Source organism: Girardinichthys multiradiatus, chromosome 5 (assembly GCF_021462225.1).
Source record: "Girardinichthys multiradiatus isolate DD_20200921_A chromosome 5, DD_fGirMul_XY1, whole genome shotgun sequence".
Classification (NCBI taxonomy): domain Eukaryota; kingdom Metazoa; phylum Chordata; class Actinopteri; order Cyprinodontiformes; family Goodeidae; genus Girardinichthys; species Girardinichthys multiradiatus.
Genome location: NC_061798.1, coordinates 49,433,815 through 49,454,301, shown reverse-complemented (window position 1 = coordinate 49,454,301; position 20,487 = coordinate 49,433,815). Strand labels below are relative to the sequence as shown.

Below are 20,487 nucleotides of genomic sequence, written 5' to 3'. Positions count from 1 at the left end.
GAACATGAAAGTGAAGTTGAACATCTCCCATGGCCTGCACAGTCACCAGATCTAAATATTATTGAGCCACTTTGGGGTGTTTTGGAGGAGCGAGTCAGGAAACGTTTTCCTCCACCAGTATCACGTAGTGACCTGGCCACTATCCTGCAAGAAGAATGGCTTAAAATCCCTCTGACCACTGTGCAGGACTTGTATATGTAATTCCCAAGACGAATGGACGCTGTATTGGCCGCAAAAGGAGGCCCTACACCATACTAATAAATTATTGTGGTCTAAAACCAGGTGTTTCAGTTTCATTATCCAACCCCTGTATATGTACATACTTTTTATGGGAACTGCATATCATTGTAGAGCTGGAATAGGTCTAAATCAAAAATGGTCTTTCATTTGTTGTTCAAAGTAGACATGTAATTTTAAAAACACTTTTTGAACCAATAGGGGTCTACTAAAACAGGAGCGCACTACCATATATGCATCATGACATTGCATCCATAATGGCACCATCTTGATGCCTGCTTCTCTCTTAAGCTGTAGACAGATAACATATTGTTTTATTGTTTATTGTTGTATGTTGAAGGGATTATTGGCAGCTTATTGGTGACACAGAACAAGGTGTACAGTTTAACCCTCACAAGTAAAACAGACTGATGGTGTGAAGAAATGTAAGACTCGTACAATCACAGCATTAATTACTTGACAATATAAAACAATCCATTTTGTTGTGAGGAATGTGCTAACGCATACCTGTGGACATCAGAAAAATAATGTTGGTAAGAACTGGAGTAGGCTTTGTTACCTGAATACTGCAGTTTTAGGTTTTGGAATTACAGCTTTTTTACTAGTAGTTAGTTGCCACTGGTGAATTTCAAACAGACTGAGGTCATCACAAAACGATTTTAATTTCCTTTGTAGGGTTCCTGTTTGTTAGGTTTCCAAGCTACTCCTCTCAGAACACATTTATCCTGACTTCTCCCTCCTCACTGGACAAATTACCATGTAAACCTTCACTTTATAAATTTAAATTCAAGCTGACAAATGTTGCGATCACATTGCGATAAGCAATGAAATGCAAATGTGGCATTAAATTCATGACATGATGACTCTTTGGCAGCTTCATCTGCATTCTCAGTGTGTCTTGTGCTCTTGCATGCATTTGTTTCTGTTCAAGCTACAAAGTTGAACACAATTGACAAAGGAAAAGTTCTAAAGATATTGCTATATGTTCTTTAATGTTTATTTTCTAAACTATAACTTCGTAATCTTTGCCTTTGTTTCGATGACATTCCCCCAAAAGCATACTTCTAACAACTGTGGCTGTGAGAAACTGCTTTCAGAAGAGCGCACTGCCCAAATATTTTGCCCAAAACCTCTGCAATGTCTAATCCCTGAAAGAAAAACTGAAGAAACAATTCAATTCTGAAGAAAACCAGGCCTTTTTGTGTTATTTATACTGTATTTTACAATCAGGCCATATGCCGGGCAGTCTGCTGAAAAAAAGGACTCCTTTTCCTCAGGAGGCATCTAAGTGACATCTGCCCCCACAAACAGGGGCCTGTGCAGAGCAGCAAAGCGCTACCAAGAACTGACAAAGACTTACATCATCTAGAGCAGCCTTAACCTCTTTGTAATACTGGAAAATGAGCTGCATGAGCTCTTTGCATCACATTTCTGTGTGTAACGCTCCATGAACGTTTCCCTTTCCTTGGAAAAGCCCTCAGGCTCTGACATTTGATGCCATATTCATCAGTTTCACCCTTTTCTTCCTCAAGCACTTAAGGAGATCTGATCTCTGCCTTAGGTTTTTTAATAAAAGGCAAATCAAACATATTTATTCCCTTTATTTGTGTATCTTAAAGGTTCAGGACCATTTTGCTTCTTTCTTACTAAAGAAAAATTATTTTAATAAAAAAAGTATTTTCCAGCTGTAGCTAAGAATAGTCATCAAACTATCTTAGACGTTAGGTAGTCCTCACTACGTAAGATGGAATTAGATTGAAGAGCTAAATTGGGTTTCTCGTGCTGTTTATACTGCAGCCCTCTAACTATGTAAATTAGCGGTTGGGTTGTAGCTGAGCCTCCATTCAGTGAGGACAATGCAGCACATGAGCACTCAAACACACACGGGCCTCTGAAAGCCTCATCTGCCAGTTCCCATCAGCCATTTCACTTACAGCGTCTTCCTCCCGTTGAACGATGGGTTTGTTTGTCGTTTCGGTTTGCATTTAGAACAAAATAATAAAGAGAAATAATAAAACTGAAAAATAGATTTTTTTGCCCTTTAATTTTAAAACATTTTCATCCACTTAAGAAAGCAGTAAACAGTTTAAATTCTTAAGCTGGGCCCCATGTCAAAATGCACCTCCACTGTTTCCTATCACACCAGCCCCAGTGCCTCTGTTTGGTGTTATCAGGTTTCTGAGTTTCTGTGGATTATCATGGTGTAGGGAGTTGGTTTGACCTTGCAAACATCACCAGTCTGATTTATAAATGTGGTTTTAAAGTGTTTTTGTAAACACTCCTTACGTTACCAACCAGCATTTCTAAAATCTGACAGGGTTATAAAATTGCAATACAAACTGGAGGAGCAGACGCTCTCTTACCTGGATTTATAAACACCGCTTGGTGATGTTAAAAGAGAGGTCAGGTTGTCCGTTTGCATAATCAAACCTCCATATTGTACCAATGCCATTTTCTTGTTCTGACCACCCATTTCATACCTGTAACCGAGCAATTTAACCATGGCACACCAGTTTGTTTTCTTTTGTTCAGTGATTAACAGATTAATGTGATAAATAATCACACAATGCTAAAATCTCAATCGATGCAACCAACTTGAATATGATATTATATCCTGAAGCTTCACTGATCCCTGAATAAACCAGATGTTATTTTTTAGGAACATGACCCCTGATCAAACCAAAATAACTAGGAATGACATCCTGCTGGTAACCCAAACAGCAAAGGTTGAAATTGTCCTATCACACCAACTCCTCTTAAAGAACCAAAACTGGTAATTGTGAGCGCACCTCATTGAGCTTCCCTCAGTACTTGATGGGAGATATTAAAATAAGTAGCAGTAAGATCAGAGAACATGGTCACGGAACATGTTGTTCCAAGGTGGATCTGACTTGAATCACTTTCAGTCACTCCCTGACTCTGCCTCCAGCTGCGGAAGATGTTCAGCACCAAACACTGGTTTGGATCTTAGCTCCACCTCTGTGCCAGAGGAAAGAACATCTTACAGCTGCTGTAAGATGTTCTTTCCTCTGGCACAGAGGTGGAGCTAAGATCCAAACTAGTGTTTGGTTCTGAACCTGGTGCTAGTGTTGCCAGAGCAAGTACTGGCACTGGATGAGTGCTGAAATGGGTCTGATGGTATGAAACTCCAAATTTAAAAATTACAATCAGCAGACTTCTTATCAACGTCTCACAGGACTGCTGCATATATGCTATTACACTGATCAGGCATAATATTATGACCACATGCCTATTAGTGTGTAGGTCTCTTGTTTGCTGCCAAAGCAACCCTGACCCATAAAGATTTGACTTCTCTAGAACCCTGAAGGTGTGCTGTGGTATCCAGGACCAAGATGTTGGCAGCAAATCAATTTAAGTCATGTGAATTGTGAAGTGGGGCCTCCAAGGATAGGACATCTCTCTGATGCCAGACTGGATTGAGATCCAGGGAATTTAGAGGTCAAGCCAACACCTCTTGGCTTGGAGGTCAAGTTGTTGTGCTCCTCACACTATTCCTGAACCATTTTTTCTTTTTGACAAGGAGCATTATCCTGCTTAAAGAGACCACAGCTAGCATGGCTTGCAGATTTTCTGCTTCTAACACATGAACCTAATGGACAGAATGTTCACTTGCTGCCTAACACATCCCACAAACTAACAAGTGGATAAATATTTATTGTTATTCGCTTTACCTGTCAGTGGTCATAATGTTATGCCTGATTGATGTATATTCCTATTGCCACATATTCAGTTTCTGCACACTAATGACATATTTGGCCAGTCGCATGGACTCTAGGTGCCCTTCATGCCCACAACCACTAAGATGAAGGTATTCAGATGCTGAAGCTCAGAGACTAACATTAACTTATGTGAACTGATTAATATTTATGATCAAAATCTGATAATAATGGTGAAGGTACCAGGATATAATTTCCACTTGTGATTGTGATCCGATGTTTCTTTGATGATTCATTACCTGTTCTCCTTACTGAGGCTGTTCTGAGGTCAATACAGGAAAACAGGTGAGCGATGAAACACTCCGGGCAAAATTTCTAATGTGTTTGATGTCGAAAGACTGAAGCAGGAGCAGAAACTTCTCAGGAACCATCAGAGGGATTTATTATATATGACAGGAGCTCATCAAAGGGTAGGTGGGAGGAGCTGATTTGATTTAGTTCTTTCACACCTCTACAAGCTTGGTGGCAGGAGTTACAAGTTCCCCTCTGAGAGTTAGGAGAGGTATGCAGTGTATTTGTTTTTCCTGGATCCTGCTTTGCTGTGACCAGTTTAGAATCTTTGCAATATATAGCCATGCTTTTAAAGGTGTCAGGTATGGGAATGTCTAAGTCGCCTTGGGTACCTGGTGATTGATTATACTTTGCCTTAAATGGAGCGAATCAGGGATTGTGGATGTTGGCAGCAGAGTGTTTTGGACTGACTGAAGCTGTCCCCACAGGCCTGAAATCCAACAAGCCACAAAGGTCGTTTAATATATCGTGTTCCCTGGGTTAGCTGTCACTCTCACAGTCACACACTTGTGCACACAGCAGGACTTTGCCCGACCCAGGGAGCGAGGTTGAGCAACTGAGTAATTCCAGCTGTTGTGAAGCCTGCAGGACTCGGATTGTGTGAGTCAGTCACAGCGGAGCTTTAATCAAGAAGGGCGGCCTCCGCGTGGGTCTGTCCTAGAGGACGATGGGATGAAGGCTGATTGGAAAGCCTCGAGGCTGCAAGTACCTCTCCAATGGACCACTCCGGGTGGGAGCAGGTCTAATCCAGCTGTCACCACAACGAAGCTGGAGCAGTTAGTTTAGTTCATACGAAAACATGGTCTGGGAGGAGAGGCAATCTCTGTCACTTATCAGGAACACTGATGTTCAGTCATTTGGTGGAAACATCAAAGAGCTGCTGCAGAGCTTTTCCTCAGGGATGGATTTGATTTTGTGGTGGCTCCTGACAGGAAAATAACATATCATTAAGCCACCTGAAAGCCACTGTCGCTCTACAAGACTGACAGAAGAAATCAGCCAGAAACTATAAAACCTTTACTGTCTCTGAAGGATCTGATAACTGCTTTATCTACGATGTGACTGCACGATGATAAAGGATGTCACCTTTGATAGAATTAGTAGATTTTCATGTTGATTCAACAGTCTTGCTTCATTTGTAATCTGCTCTTTATTTAGTTTTCTTCTCTCGTCACTAAAAAATAACATTGTGAAACCCATGATAAAGCTGCTCTCATTAACCCCTTCTCCTATTTTTGTTTGCAAAAATCTAAAAATCGCAGAAATTGTGAAGAAGTAAAATAAGTAATAAACAATGGTAACTGATGAGATTTATTTTCCAAGATTTTCAGAAACTAAACACTGAATTCCCTTAAGATTGGCAGGAATTTACGGATTATTAATTAAACTTTCTCGACTAGCAATATATTGATTTACAAATCCCAGCAGAACTGTTTAAAAGTGCAAATACATTTCAGTACAAGTAGAAAATAATGCAAATAAAGTTCACCCCTCTGTTTGCATCTCCTCTCCATCTTGTAAAAATGGTTAAATAATGGTGGCCCTACATATCGCATGTTAGGCCACATGTCTTATTGAATTTTATCGTTTTATTGATAGTTTATTGAAGTTGTTTTATTGCCCAGTGCTAATTACAAGAAAGTCATTTAACATTTATTCTGACCACTTAAAAGGTCAGTCACTCATCAGAGATAATCTGCTGAAGGTTTATTGCAAAATCTAAACATTTGTTTGAAATTAAACATTAGTTTGAGGTTTTGGGGTTCACAACAAAGTGTTGTTATATTATTGTTATCGGGAAAACAGAAATATGAAAATATGATATTTGTCAATATATATAGCAACAGAAGGATATATAGAAGTGCAAACAAAGCTCAGAAATAAGGTAATACTAAGAAAACGTTCCAGTTATCTCAGGAAAACCACATAAAAATATATCTATGGCTTCCCTAACAGGCTAGCACCAAATGTATGGTTTTTGTCTCAAGGTATTTTACATCAGTATACAGATATTATTATCTTCTCAGTTTAAAATGTTATAATATGCAGGATTTTAAAAAATATTTAAATATTAGACATATTGAAGTAATTTATTTTATATGTGAGAGTGCAGTTCATTTTAAGGCTTATAGGTTGTTTCAGTGAAGAGTTTAGTTTGGTTTTGCCTTGATTGGTATGAAAAGCAGCAGTTCACACCTCAACCCATCTCCTCCACATCCCATTCATTCACAAATTATTTCCATACACCAACCACCCCCCTACCTTCAGACCGCCGTCTGCAAGTAGGATCTTAGAAGAAAATGTAAATAGGATTTTTCCTTCACCTGAAAACAAAGAAGGCCTCAGTACCTGATAATGTCTTCCCATCATTCTTAAGAGCCTACGCCAACAAACTGGCACCCATCTTCACTCAGATCTTCTACAAGTTTGGAGCTGTGTGAGGTTCCCTCCTGCTCCACTATCATCCCAATACCCAAGAAACCCACCATCACAGGATTAAATGACTACAGGCCCGTCGCCCTGAATTCTGTGGTCATGAAATGTTTTGAGCAACTGTTGTTGAAGCACCTGAAGGACATCACAGGCATCCTGCCGGACCCCCTGCAATTTGCTTAGTAGGATAACAGGTCAGCAGATGATGCAGTCAACTTGGGACTATGCTTCATCCTGCTACACCTCGACCACCCAGGGATGTACATCAGGATCCTGTTTGTGGACTTCAGCTCGGCCTTCAACACTATCAACCCGGACATCCTCCACCAGAAGCTCATCCAGCTTAAAGTCCTGGCCTCCACCTGTCAGTGGATCACCAGCTTCCTGAAGGACTGGCAGCAGCAGGTGAGGCTGGGGAGCCTCTTCTCCCACACAAAAACCATCAGCACCGGCGTCCCCCAGGGGTGTGTTCTCTCCCCACTCCTCTTCTCCCTCGACACAAATGACTGCACCTCAGCAGACTCGTCTGTGAAACTCCTGAAGTTTGCAGATGATACCACTGTAATTGGTCTGATCCAGGAGAGTGATGAGTTTGCATACATACAGAAGGTGGATCGGCTGGTCCACTGATGTGGTCAGAACCACTCAAAATTGTGGAGATGATGGTGGACTTTAGAGGAACACCACCCCCACATAACCCGTCACCATCCTCAACAACACTGTCTGCTGTGTCAAGTCAAATTTATTTACAGGAACAAGGCACTCAAAGCGCTCTACATGAGGAAAAACATTTATAATTATACAGAAAATCAAACACAGAAAAGCAAATCAAATGACATTAATTACCCTTGGGAGTTTACTGGTAAGAGCTGGTCTAATCCAATCTTTCTAATAGAGGTAATTAGATCATTAAGTCCTATGTGGTAAGGAGTCATCCTCTGTTAGAAGAAAAATGATAATATTAATCCTTGAGGTTGCTGGTATGAGGCAGTTGTGGTCCAAATTTTCAAATACTAATAATATTTGGCTTTTGCTGGTAATCCTTCTGAGAAATCTGAAAATCTTTGAAAAGTAATGAAATCACACATTTAGGTAAAGTAAGATAGGAGGAAAAAAATCATATTTCAGACTCTATTCTTAGCAGAATAGAGTCTGAAAAAGTACAAAATAACCTCAACAGGGGTAAGCAACACACACATAAGTAAAGATTCAGCAAGAGTACGGTGGAATCTTGAGGGTGCGAATATATATAAGTCTGAGTGTGTTTGCAAGAATTAGACTGTCAACACCGATAGAAGCGCCATTGTCCTTGAGAAGAGAGGTGGAAGTTTTATCAATCGGCCGCATAGTCGTATCTGTGGACTACTTCCGGTTCCTAGGAACCACCATTTCTCAAAACCCGAGATGGTTCTCACACATAGACAATGTTCAGAAGAAGGCCCAGCAAAGACTGTACTTCCTAAGGCAACTCAAGAAGTACAACCTTCAATGGGAGCTGCTGGTCATCTTCTACAATGTCATCATTCAGTGTATCCTGTCTTCGTCCATCTCAGTGTGGTTTGGCTCATCCACAAAATAGGACAGGTCCAGACTGCAACGAGCAATCGGGTCTGCAGAGAGAATCATCAGAGCTTGTCTTCCCTACATCCAGGACTTATACAGGTCTAGGGTCCAAAAAAAATAAATAAATAAAATAAAATAAAACATCCTAACTCAGAGCAAAGTGTACCGGAGTCAAATTTCTTGCTTGTCTGTACAAACTTGGCAATAAAGCTGATTCTGATTCTGATTGCTTATTCAGACATTAATGCAGTAAATGGCTTGATATAAGCAGTGGACTGGAGTAAAAAGGATTATTTTACTAAACAGAATACAAAAACTAATTACATCGAGAAACTTTGTGCATGTCTAATGACAAGTTTCTGGTCTGTTTTAAAAATATCTCAAATTTTAGTTTTAAGTTAAAGTCGCTTAAACCATCCTTGTCCTTCATAAAGTCCTCTTAGACTGCTGACATCCAGTCATGTGGAATGACAGAAATCCAGGTCGGAGTGGAGAAAGCAGCCATGATTCCCATATTTGATTAATACAAGCTGAGTGTTTGACTTGGCAAGAATTATTCTCCCACTTAACGGCAGCATGCTTCAAACGGGCCCTCCAATAAAAACACACAAAGATGAAAATGTGGCGTTTTTTGAGGGAACGTTTTCAGGAAATGTAAAGTTGTAGAAACCCCAACACATCAGACAAAACAAATTTAACAGTTTGTGTTTCTTGACCACTGAAGGACTTATGTTTGGAAAGGTCAAACATAGATGACCCATCAGAATTTGTATTATTTGGCATTTGGAATCAGTTTTAAATTACTTTAAATGACTGTAGTTGTATTTGAGTAACCACGGCAACTGATGAAGAACTACAAACTGTTTCCTGTTTCTCTAAATTTCTTTGTGATCAAAAGAAGCGATCCCAAAGGGACGATCCTGAGAAGCATCTATAGAGGGAATCCTGCTGGATGCTTCAACACCACAAAGTTATCCCGTCCTATATTAGACACTGACCAAAACCCATTAGGAATCACAAACAGGGTGTAAATAATTTTTTTTGTGACACATCTCATGAGAGAGGGTGGCAAACAGCATGCTGGTACATAAATTATATTCTAAAATTAGACAGCAGGAACTTTGATAATCCCCAAAAAGAAATTGATTTTTAGCAGTTGTTCCGGATGGTTAAAGATCTAAAATTAGATTTAAAATGATTAAAACGTTTTATAACTGGATCATCAGTGTATAGAGAGAGAGAGGTGTGTCATGGTAGCTTTCTTCGGAATATAAATCTGTAAAAACCAAGAAATGCGATTTTTATAAATCTGCACAGCATGCACAACATGTCAGCAATGTTTAATTAACTTAAGCAAACATGGAGCAGTTCCTGTTGTATCTTGCTTTTGTTTTAGCCTTTTGGATAGTGTGTGTGTAGGGACTAAGTGGGAGAACTTCACAGTGTCTTATTGTATTAGGACAAGGTGCGTTACTTGCTGTGACGTCACTGTCTTGGTGTACTTCTTTTTTTCGGTTCTAAATAAACTGGAGATTGCTTGTTGCCGCCAAGTTTTCAAATAAATATTAGCTGAACTAATCAGAAAGAGGGTCAGGTGTTATTAGTTCTGAACTTTTCAACCTCTTGCCACATTTCAGGCTTCAAACATAAAGATTTAAAATTCAACTTTTTTGTGAAGAATCAACAAGTGGGACACAATCGTGAAGTGGAATGAAATTTATTGGATGTGTCAAACATTTTTAACAAATAAAAAACTGAAAAATGGGGCGTGCAATATTATTCGGCCCCCTTGCGTTAATACTTTGTAGCGCCACCCTTTGCTGCAATTACAGCTGCAAGTCTCTTGGGGTATGTCTCTATCAGTCTTGCACATTGAGAAACTGAAATTCATGCCCATTCTTCCTTGCTAAACCGCTGGAGCTCAGTTAGGTTGGATGGAGAGTGTTCATGAACAGCAGTCTTCAGCTCTTTCCACAGATTCTCGATTGGATTCAGATCTGGACTTTGACTAGGCCATTCCAACACCTGGATACATTTATTTGTGAACCATTCCATTGTAGATTTGGCTTTATGTTTTGGATCATTGTCTTGTTGGAAGATAAATCTCTGTCCCAGTCTCAGGTCTCTTGCAGACTCCAACAGGTTGTCTTCCAGAATGGTCCTGTATTTGGCCCCATCCATCTTCCCATCAATTTTGACCATCTTCCCTGTCCCTGCTGACGAAAAGCAGGCCCAAACCATGATGCTGCCACCACCATGTTTGACAGTGGGGATGGTGTGTTCAGGGTGATGAGCTGTGTTGCTTTTACACAAAAACATATCGTTTTGCATTGTGGCCAAACAGTTGGATTTTGGTTTCATCTGACCAGAGCACCTTCTTCCACATGTTTGCTGTGTCTCCCAGGTGGCTTGTGGCAAACTTTAAACGAGACTTTTTATGGATATCTTTGAGAAATGGCTTTCTTCTTGCCACTCTTCCATAAAGGCCAGATTTGTGCAGTGTACGACTGATTGTTGTCCTATGGACAGACTCTCCCACCTCAGCTGTAGATCTCTGCAGTTCATCCAGAGTGATCATGGGCCTCTTGGCTGCATCTCTGATCAGTCTTCTCCTTGTTCGAGATGAGAGTTTAGAGGGACGGCCGGGTCTTGGTAGATTTGCAGTGGTCTGATACTTCTTCCATTTCAATATGATTGCTTGCACAGTGCTCCTTGGGATGTTCTCTGCGCTTTGAACAGAACCCTGAGACTATCACAGAGCAGGTGCATTTATACGGAGACTTGATTACACACAGGTGGATTCTATTTATCATCATCAGTCATTTGGGACAACATTGGATCATTCAGAGATCCTCACTGAACTTCTGGAGTGAGTTTGCTGCACTGAAAGTAAAGGGGCCAAATAATATTGTATGCCCCACTTTTCAGTTTTTATTTGTTAAAATAGTTTGACACATCCAATAAATTTAATTCCACTTCACGATTGTGTCCCACTTGTTGATTCTTCACAAAAAATTAGAATTTTATATCTTTATGTTTGAAGCCTGAAATGTGGCAAGAGATTGACCACTTCAAGGGGGCCGAGTACTTTCGCAAGGCACTGTATGGCGTATCTAAACTTTGATGCTCATGCTACATCCAGAGAATGGATTGGGTCCTGGGTTTTTGAGACTCATCCAGTCTTTGACTGGACCCTTTGTTTGGGCTAAGTTGCCTCTGCAGCATGCTGCTTTTTCCTTAAACCAATGTTCAAAGCTTGCCCTGCCCAATCAGGGACCCTAGATTGGACCAAAGCACAAAGACCCTTCTGAGTTCATTTATTCCTTTCCAACATCTCTCTGTCTGCTCCTGCTTTATCCGTTCAGTGCAAAAGCTCCCCGGATATCCTCCACTACCTTCTGCCTCCTCGGCTAATCCCATCCGAACACTTCCCTTCGCAGCTACACATACTCTGCTCATGTCATCTCCTTTTCCCTCCTATCTCAGTTAGATCACTGTTTTCTCTGCAGACATCAGATGAAACCCTCCAGAGTTGGATAAAGATAAACCCTGTGAGATAGACTGTGAGCGTGAGAGAGAGTTAACCCTCCCCCAAACCCCCAGCCAGTCTCAAACACTGGCTCAAACCCCTGGCACGTTCCGTCTGCTCAGGCTCGCAAAGCCACTAAAGCCAGCCAGCCTCTCCCTCCATCCAGCATTAACTAAACTGCTTCACTGCTATTCCCCAATCAAAAACATTTAGAGTATGAGCCAGAGCCTCTACTGGCCAAAATAGACATGCTGCTCCACCCAAAAATCCCTCTTGTCCATGTATTTGCTGCGGATTAACCCAACAGGTGCCTAATTACTGTAATCATGAAATGCTCACAGGAGAAGCAGAAAAAAACAAACTGGCTCCCTCTGCTTTGTTGGGGTTTAAAGCTGAGTTGCATGTTGAATGAGCACACAGAGCTTTTAAGTAGCTCCTAGAGACTGTGTCCCTGGCGAATGAGATTGAGCACCTGCAAGTGTTTAAATTTGAAAGGGACCAATAGGACCAAAGGGATTGTATCGGCTAAAAAGGCAGGTGCACCAACAATTAGTGGGCAGCAGCTGGTGAGGTCATACATGTGCACACTGTGTGCACCAACAAATTCCTTTTTAGTGCAGAGCAAATGTTCTGCAGCCCCCTTTCTGAGCTGGGGAACACTTTGCTCATAAAGCAAAGTGTTCCCCAGTCTCAGACAGATAAACGGGGTTTGAAATGACATCCATTTGAAAAACCAAAGAGGAAAAAGAATAAAGGAAAATATGTAAAAAGGCGACATAAAACCTCATAGAATCTTTTGAGAAATAAGAGACTCATCAAGGCTTCGTTTGGTTTGTGTTCACACAACCTAAGTTTGACTTAAAGCAACGCTGACATGCAGAAAGGACAGGGAGACAATTTGTGGCTCTTCGTAGAGTTCTGCCAGCTCTTTTCAACATAAATCCAGGATTGGGAATGGCAGCACCAGCGCCCTCATCAGAGGATTCATCTCTCCATCAGATATGTCGTCATCGCACATTCAGTCCCTGCTGCGAGTCCTGGAGGTCTCTGACTAACTCGGTCCCATCATAATTCAATTTAGGACGAAGAGACGGGCAGCAGAGTGATGGCAGGCTCTGCAGGACTCACATCATTTCTCCTGGTGATGTCATTCTAATCTTCTAAGGAAGGAGGATTTATGCCATGCCTTACTATACCACCCATATTTATAGAGCACTTTAAGATAAACCTAGGTCCACAAAGTGCTGTACATATGCAAATGACATAAACAAAAAAATAAATAAACTAGCTAAAAATCAGTTGCATGTTGACTGAAAGCTTTTGCTCATCAACAGAGGTCACTAAGTTTTTTTTTTCTCTTTCTATAAATGACTCATTTATCAGTAATACAGCACTTTGCAAAAGTATTAAAACCTGAACCTACATTTTGTTGTGTTACAACCACAAACTTTACTGTACTTTATTAGGACTTTGTGTGATTGACCAACCAAAGTGGTGCATAGTTGTGAAGCAGAAGAATAAATACGTTTTTACCTATTATTCTAAAATAAGCTCTGACAGATTCGATAGTTTTGTCTGTAAACATCTGTTTTCAAGTCTTGCAATAGACATATTTTGCAGTGTAGGATCAACATAAAAAAGTGAAATGAAAGAAGATATCCTTTATTTATTTAGGTCTGGACTTTGACTAGACCATTCTAACACATGGACATGCCTTGATCTAAATAATTCTATTGTATCTCTGGCTACAATACAATTCAACCTGGAAAGACTCACATAACGGAGAAACAACAAGAAGACGGTTAAAGAATTTATTAATGACAGATTATTTCTTTGGCGCTCGTACCCCTGAGGAAGACGTAAACGCTGAGGCTGAAGTAGGTTTGAATAAACATTTTAGGATTATGATTAAGTACATCTTCCCCCAAAAGGGCCGAGGCCAGGCTGAGGCTAAACTGAAGGAGATTAGTTATTGATTATCTGAGATGAGCGGGGAGTAAAATGCAGACCAAAATTTTATAATGATTAGTCTCGAATGGGCTTACCCTGAGTTGTGATTGATGATGCGTGGATGGCCGATGCCATGTCGGGTGAAGATGGGCTGCACCTGACAGTGTCAAGGTGGTTAAATGAATGCCTGACAAGGCTTAGGATTGAGATGCTTGCCAAGGCATGTTTGTAAATGCCTGCCAATGGCGTTTGAGAGCCCGATGGCTGCATGAAATGCCTGCCAATGGCGATTGAGCCCGACGGCTGAATGAAACGCCTGGCAATAGTGTGTGCGAGCCCGACGGCTGCATGTAAGCCTGCCAATGGCATGTGTGAGCCCGACGGCTGCATGAAACGCCTGCCAATGGCGTTTGCGAGCCCGACGGCTGCATGAAACGCCTGCCAATGGCGTGTGCGAGCCTGACGGCTGCATGAAACGCCAGCCAACGGCGTGTGCGAGCCCGACGGCTGCATGAAACGCCTGCCAATGGCGTGTGCGAGCCCGACGGCTGCATGAAACGTCTGCCAATGGCATGTGCGAGGCCGACGGCTGCATGTAAGCCTGCCAATGGTGTGTGCGAGCCCAACGGCTGCATGTAAGCCTGCCAATGGTGTGTGCGAGCCCGACGGCTGCATGTAAGCCTGCCAATGGTGTGTGCGAGCCCGGTGGCTGCATGAAACGCCTGCCAATGGCATAGATAGTGATGAGCCTGAAGAGGCTGAATGAGGAGCATGACGAGGCTGGTTGGAATTGCCTGCCAGTGGCAGAAATCCAGGTGCATCTGAAAGAGAAAACTAGAATAAAACTATCTAAAAACATGGTACATGAATAAATAGGAGAATAAAATATGCAAATTTAAAATGGTTAGATAAGAGAACCAGGAATAGAGAAGGAAGATTAATAATTGATCTAGCTAGAGGAAAGGATTGGATAAGGCCAACCACCACCAGTAATTGTGAGAGTTGTTACCCAAGAACTGATAAATCATTGAGTGTATAAGACACATTGGAGGTCAAGGCAGACATACGAAGAGAACGCTGAGGAGACCAGCGGCCGAGTTGTTTGAGTGAAGAAATCGAAACTCCTGATGAGGCAGCTGAAGTGACCGCCCCGATTCGAAATGAGTTTGTGCCGTTTGATGGCGAATTTAGCATGACATGAAAAGGGCAGGATGGACCGTTAAAATGAGCAATGAAGATAAAAGCAAGGACCTTTCTTTTAGAATGTTTAACATAAATTTAAAATAATCGGGATAGAACTTTGGATGAGGAGTAGTTAGGACTCTAGCAGAATTGGATGAGCTTGATGGTGTAGTAAATTCCCCTACTCTAAGGAAGCTATAAAAGCTAAAAGCCAGGCGCTAGAAAGAAGAAATTTTAAGTGAGATGAAGAAGGGCCTGAACGGAGCACTAGGAGAAGAACTTTTAAGATGGGAGGAGTGATAAGTCTCCTCGGATCTGGCTTAGGAATGTTATGATTTTATAGACCTTAGAGTAAAAGTTTAATGGAATGATTTGAGAAAAGGCTTGGAATGGGTTCAAAAAGTGGCCCTTAGAAGAGAAGTTTATGCCGGCTAATAAACTCTTAAAGTAAGGGAGTTTGAGATGCCGGACATCGAAGCAATAAGTAATAAAAGCTAAGAAGGTAGGAATGCAAACGGGGTAAAGAGGAGTATTATGAGCGATGCAAAAGTTCTAAAAAGTTTGCTAAGCGAAGGAATCAGACTTGAGCGGAGGGAGCCAAGCCTGAATTACAATAATTATTAGCTGACTAGAATAGAGGAATGAGGGATGAATTTAGTGGAGTAGCAGGTCTTCAAGGTGGTATCTGGCATGATTGACTTAGAAGAAGAGCGGCCTTTATTTATTTCGACTACGGCTGCATTGTTGCATAAAGCAGCTATGCGTTCCTTCCATTAATTGCCCCAGGTGCAGCATGCAATAGAGATGGAGATCATCTCATAATGGTTGATGGTTCGGATTGGGGAAAGAAAGTGGCCAGATGGCAGCGAACCATGGACCCTGAAGAAATCCCCCAAAACCCACGGACGAAGCTGCGTCCGTGCAAAACTGAATGGAGTCTGCTGACGTGACGACGGAGTAGAAGAAGACGTCGGAGCCTGGGGAGCGGGAAGATTGGTTTGAGAGACGAGATCGGAGAAGGCAGGGCGACTTCAGCAACACTTAGTAGATGGATTGGAGGAGTTCTTAAGGCGCTTTCCACATGCCCGGAGCTGAGATGAGGGGAAAAGGGGCCATTAGGCAGGAGGCCAGTCAAACACTCCTACAAGCGGAGGAGGAGGAAGGAGGGCGGGATTCGTCACAAACAGTACGAGGAACCGCCAAGTCGCCAGAAACTAGTCGGACATGTCACAGCTGATCGTCGAAGCTCAGCCGAAGAGCGGTGTTTTCCATGCAGAAGGTCTTTAAAAGTGATGCCCTGGGAGATGATTGGCTCAAGAGGAGTGAAGACCTGCCGTTGAGGAGTGATTGGACGAGACGGGGTGGTGAGTCTTCCATGTTGAATTTTCGTTTAAACTCCATAAAAATCGTGCTGTAGGTAGCATGATGCCGCCACCACCATGCATCACCAAAATCGTTCAATTTTGGTCTTGTCTGACCAGAGCACCTTCTTCCATGTGTTTGCTGTGTTCCCTACATAGCTTGTGGTAAACCTCGAGCTGGACTATGGCTTTTTTGCAGCAGTGGCCTTGCCACTGCCTGCTGCGTTTCTTGGTCTTCATGATGCTGTTTGTTTACTAATGGTATATAATAAACCTCTGCTGTCTTTATACTGAGATTAAATCAAACACAAGAAGACAACTTGTATCGGAGTTAAGGGGGGGTCAATACAAACATTGAGGTTTGTGGTTTTATAGGGACAAATTGTGTAAGGGGCAGGACTGTTTTTGTCAAGCATTATGTTTGCAGGTAGAACTTGATCAAGTTTTCATCTAATATGAACTAGAGGTTGCTTGACAGTAGAGGAAATACATGAAATTCAACCCAGTAATGTTCTGCTTGCCTCTGGGAGTGTTATTGGCTGCTCACTTCAGAGCAGAGAGGTGTTTAATGGTTGATTAGCAGTCTCTGGGAGCTACCCTGTGCACCAAAGGTACCGTCCTCTCCAATTAAAGCCTCTCGGAGTAATCTGTTAACACAATTAAAAGGCCTGGGTTCCATCAAAAATTAATCACAGAGTTTGCAGCTCTGGGTTAGCTGGGTTGTGCAGCCCAACATTTAATGGCGACCAACATGACTTTGATGGAGCATTGCAGCCGTCTAATCTCTTCAGCAAACAGGATTTCATCAGAATTACAGCCACGGTGCATAAAAATCCGAGGATAAAACACAGAGGAGAATGCTGTCAACTCCAGCTCAATTTTACACATTTAAAGCTTTACCCTGGATATAAGTCACCACCTTTTGGAGAGAACTGAGGGATCGACATGAGCTGAATATTTAGACATGGTTCTAGTTAAGGTGGCGACATGTAATAACATTTAGCATTCAGTTGTCTTTTATTTTTCTGTCTTGGAAACTCTGAAAGTTCTCATATTATTCTGACGTACTGCAGATTGTTATGTACTACATTACCCATCAGTCTTTTCTGTAGTAACAACAAACCAAAAGTGAAAAAGCCAAAATATTTGAGCAAGACTAAATATGAAATGATTTATTCTTTATGTCATCAGCCACATACAGAGTCAACGCTGATGAGTTGATCTGAAAATAAACAGTTTGAAAGAATTATGTCAGAAAACAAAACTCATCCTAAAGTCAACATTTCTGGTCTGATGTTAAGCGTTGTTTATCTTTTTTGGGTCACTTTAGATTATGAGGCACAAATCTTGTTTTGGTTTTGAGGCAAATAAGGAAAAATTTAAATTTACAATAATTGTGGCAGATGGCTGACTTTACTAAGCCTGGCTCAGGTTCTGTTGGAGGTTTCTGCAATTTAAAAGGAAGTTGTTTCTTTCCGCTGTTGCCCAACGCTTGCTCATGATGAGCAATTGCAGCAAAATTAGCATAGCAGCTGTCTAAAATGTCTCCTATTATGAATACTAGTTCCTACTGTAGAAGGATTGAGTTTAAATAGTTTACCAGATTGATGGACGGCAACAACTGCTTCTGATGTCTTCCCACCTTGGTATTGTGAAAACACATATGCTTCAGAGCGGCAAACAGCTACTTTTATTAACTTAACGTAAGATTTAGATAATTTACGCCAAAGTTCTTTCTTCAGAAAGGTAAGGAATGAAAGACCAACGCATATAATGTCAAATATTTAGGAATAATTAGTCACTACATACAGCAACAACATCTAGTTACCAACTATTTCCAGAAACCGCAGATTACAGTTGTTGAACAGATGTTCTTTCAGGAAGCTGTTTCTTTCAGTCTGGTTTTGGTTTGTGTCTCAAACAGCTGCAGGACAGCATCATAAGTGGCTTCCTGTTCTGTTCAAACTGCTACAGTTTACAAACCATCCTGCGGGCTATGCAATGAAGCTAAGAGGTTTATCTGGAGTCAGGCCACTCAGGTCCTGGTCAGATAGAGAGGCTCTGACCTGACCCGGTCTGGAGAGGCTCTGCAGAGATGATCAGTGGCTGTTTCTGCAACCCCTCCTCATCCCCCTTCACCCTTCCCTGCTTTACTTTAACTGTTTATCCTGTGCCACACTTCCTACAGCGACCAGTTGTCTCAGTGTTTTTGTGATTTTGTGTTTTTCTGCTGAATCCTTGTTGCCCTGACTCTGAATCCTGCAAATACAGATATCAGGCTGGCCTTGATAATCTTATCCCACCCAAACTCTTACAGACCACTCAGTCAGGATGGCAGGCTAATTTTACCACCCAGCAGGCTCAGGGGAGGTTATTAAAGGCGTGTTATTTAAAGCAGCTACATCTAGAAACTGTAAGCAACCTCTAGGCAGCTTATCAGACACAAATTAGACCCACACAAAATACTGGCATACTGGTTATAAATGGCTCTCGGCAGTGAGATCCTGGGATAGGAAGTGAAGAAATTTAATTTGTTTGGATGTATCTGAGACTTTAAATCATTTTAGGTTAAAGATAAGCAAGAATACTTTATATACATACTTTATTGTCCAGTTATGGCTTGCAGCATATTTGTACTAGCATAAAAGTATTCAGTTCAGAAACTGAAGTTTTAATTTTGTCATCGTTTTTAAGGCCGATTTGACCCACATGTAGAGAACACTCAAACAGAGAAACGTTTAAAGAATTTATTAACAATTTGTGAAATGTACAAGTAGCGAAGTTTCCAGGAAGGCCGTCCGACTGGAAGGGAAAACAACAAGGTGAGTTCAGATCGGGATACAGACTTGCTAATTCTGTGGTTAGGCTTACTATTTGGGTGGTGGGGATCCGCCAGGGGGGAGATGGGGGGAGATGGTTGCAAGTCTGGGACAGTGAGGTGGTGCTGATTCCGTTGGGGCTTCTTGATGATCCAGGAGGAACCATAGGAGGGTGGACAGGGCTCGCTTAACCAGATAGAGAGGTATCCAAGGCTACTCGCTGCATGGAATGAATCCAGAGTCCAGACTGTGATCAGACGTTTTCTTGAGATCTCCAACAAGGAGCAAGGCTGAGGTGCCTAAGACAAGGTAAACAGACTGTTAGTAAAAATCCTCATAAAACAATCACAAGATACAAGGTAGATGGCCAGGGAGTACTACCACGAAGGGCAAAAACACTCAGGCGCAGAAGTGCAGGTGAGCTGCCCTCATATAGTCCTCTGAATTGATGAGTCAATGAAGAACACCTGTCACACCTTCAGTCCTCCAGCTCCGCGGCCCCTAGAGGTGGAAAAAGGAAGCGGTAGGCACGGAGACAACCGGACTTTGAAAAATTTAGTTTTTGTCTTTAGGCAAACTGTCGGAATTTTTCACAGAAACAGTGTCTCCAAGTCATACCTGCCACATTTTGACCATTACAAACACAAACTTCGAAGTAGTGCAGTACATCATAAGCAGCAGGAGGATTTCTTCACATAAAAAAAAACAAAAATAGTTTATGCATTCGTATTCAGCCCGTCTTACTCTGAACCCCCTAAATATAATCCAGTGCAACCAGCTGTCTTCAAAACTCCCCTCTGCAGTTTGCCACAAGACATGTAGCAGACGCAGCAGACATGTGAAATGGTTGCTCTGCTCAAATGAGACCAAAATTTAACCCACCATGAAACATGTTGGTGGCAGCATCTTTCTGTGAGGATGATGTCCTTCAGCAGGTAGACGGAAGGTGGTCAGAGTTAATAGAATGATGAATGGGGCTAAATACAAGACATTGCTGGAAGAAAACCATTAGAGGCTGTAAAAGCATTGAGACTGGGTTGAAAGTTCACCTTCCTGCAGGACAACAAGTCTTAACATACAGGCAGAGCCACAATGAAATAGGTTACATAAAAGCATATCCCTGTGTTTTGATAGGCCTAGTCAAAGTCTAGACCTAAATCTGTGGCTTGACTTGATAACCGATGCTCACAGAAGCTCTGTATTCAAGATGACTGAGCTTGAGCTATTTTGCAAAGTGGAATGGGCATTTTTGTCACTAGATGTGCAAAACTGATATAGACACCATAAAAAAGCTTTAATGGCAGTGATGGTTCTACAAAGTATTTACTCAGGGGCTTAAAACAAAGGACACCTCACCTGTAAAAGATTTAAAACACTTGTATTAT

General features: G+C 41.7%; 1 protein-coding gene across 3 annotated transcripts in view; it reads left to right on the top strand.

The window, feature by feature from the left end:
• Positions 1–20,487, top strand: part of neurl1aa (neuralized E3 ubiquitin protein ligase 1Aa) — a 116,785-nt gene that overhangs the window by 79,239 nt on the left and 17,059 nt on the right. The gene's annotated exons all lie outside the window — the stretch shown is intronic.